The sequence below is a fragment of the Plasmodium reichenowi genome, chromosome 13 (assembly GCF_001601855.1).
Source record: "Plasmodium reichenowi strain SY57 chromosome 13, whole genome shotgun sequence".
In the NCBI taxonomy this organism is placed as follows: domain Eukaryota; phylum Apicomplexa; class Aconoidasida; order Haemosporida; family Plasmodiidae; genus Plasmodium; species Plasmodium reichenowi.
This window is the reverse complement of record NC_033658.1, coordinates 881,977-884,213: the sequence shown is the minus strand read 5'-3', so window position 1 is coordinate 884,213 and position 2,237 is coordinate 881,977.

Sequence of the window (2,237 nt, the reverse complement as noted above, 5' to 3'; positions counted from 1 at the left end):
ATTTTAATTTAAAAAAAAAAAAAAAAAAAAAAAAAAAAAAAACTAGTCTTGCTACATCTCTTCAATTTATATATTATTATATAACCATATATTCATTATCACATAATATATAATACATATTTTTAATTCTAAATAAATTATAAAATATAATATGTTCTTTAAAACAGATTCATATAGAAACTTCCAAAAATAATTAACGATATAATATAATATAATATAATATAATATAATATAATATAATATAATAATTGATATATAAAATTATAAGTTTATATATATATATATTATAATACATACATCAATATCTCTATATTTGTATTATTATAAGAAAAACAAAAAACATTTACTTGTTTTTTAATATTAATTGTACCTCAAAAAAAAAAATAAAAAAATAAAAATAAAAAAAATAAAAGGAAAAAGAAAAAGAAAAGAAAATTAATTATTTATTACTCATATTTTTATTATTATAAATCAAACAAATATAATATTATAAAACTGAATTATTATATATATAATATTTATATATATTACATAATATAAAAAAAAATTTATGTTTTGAATTCAAAATTAAAAAAAAATATATGTATGTAATATATAATATTATTATATATATATATAATATATATATATATATATATATATATAATAATAATAAAAGAATATTTTTTAAACCATAAAAGTATCTACATAAACAATTCTGGTTTTTTTTTTTTTTTTTTTTTTTTTTTATATTTAATTTATCAAATTAATAAAAATGTAGAAATTTTATATATTAAAAATTATACTGAAAACCAATTTTTTGAATGTTATATTATTATATATATTTATAATATTATAAATAAAAAAAAAATTGTCCTTATCTAAAAAATAAATAAATATATTATATATATTAAATATATATATTATAATAATTATGTTTTTTTTTTTTTTTTTTTTTTTTATGAATATATGATATTTTTAAAAGTAGATATCATTTTCTTTTTGAAATATTATTAAAAAGATTATATATATATTATATATATATTATTATATACATATTATATATATATTATATATATATATATATTTTATATTTTTCATTATAGTAGTATCATATATAATATAATTATGGACATATAATAACAAAACCATTTAGAAAATTTTAAATTCGTTATAAAAACATGCAACGATCAACATTTTTATGAAAAGTCAATTTAGCAAAAATAAAATTAAAAAAAAAAGACTGTAAAAAATGAGAGAACATATATTTATATGTATATAATATTTTTAAGGTTTTGATATATTTATGCCACGTGTTGTAAATAGGAATATTAATTAATATTTATTTATATAATCTTTTATTTTCTTTTACGTTCCCATAATATATATATATATATATAATATATACACAATATATACGTTGTATGTGGATTATTTTACGAAGTAAAAAGAAAACAAAATAAATTATTGTTGTAATAGTAAATGTTGAATTTTTTTTTTTTTTTTTTTTTATATTTACAAGAAAATCCTTTTGGGTCTTTTTTTCTTTTGAAAAATAACAAAAAAATTATACATATATATAATATATATATATATATATATATATATATATGTATAGATCAATAATGACAAGTACACAAAATAACATTTAAGTACACCAACAAATAAAAAAAAAAAAAAAAAAAATTAAAATGACAAGAAACAAAATTATAAATAAATAAAATTAAAAATATATATATATATATATTTATATATACATACATATGTTCTTATTTCATAATTAGATTCATATGTTATATTGAAAAAATTATATTTAAAAATTAATAACAAATTATATTTTTATGATTACTATAATAATTGTTTTTTTTTCTTAATTTTAAAAGCTATTTTATGTTATATTCCTTGGTTGTATAGTACTTTGGTTAAATATAAAGATTCTATATATATAGTACTTTGGTTAAATATAAAGATTCTATATATATATATATATATATATATATATTTAAATATGTATGCCTTTATATGACCACTTACCGTTGTGGTGTTTCATTTTTTTTTTTTTTTTTTTTTTTTTTTTTTTTTTTTTTTTTTTTTTTTTTTTTTTTTATTTTTTTTTTTTTTATATTTTTTTTTTTTTTTTTTTTTTTATTTTAATTTAAAATTTTTTGGTTTTTTTTTTAAAAATAAAAAAAAATTCAAATTTTTTTTTTTTTTTTTTTTTTTTAAAAAAAAAAAAAAAAAAAAAAAAAAAAAAAAAA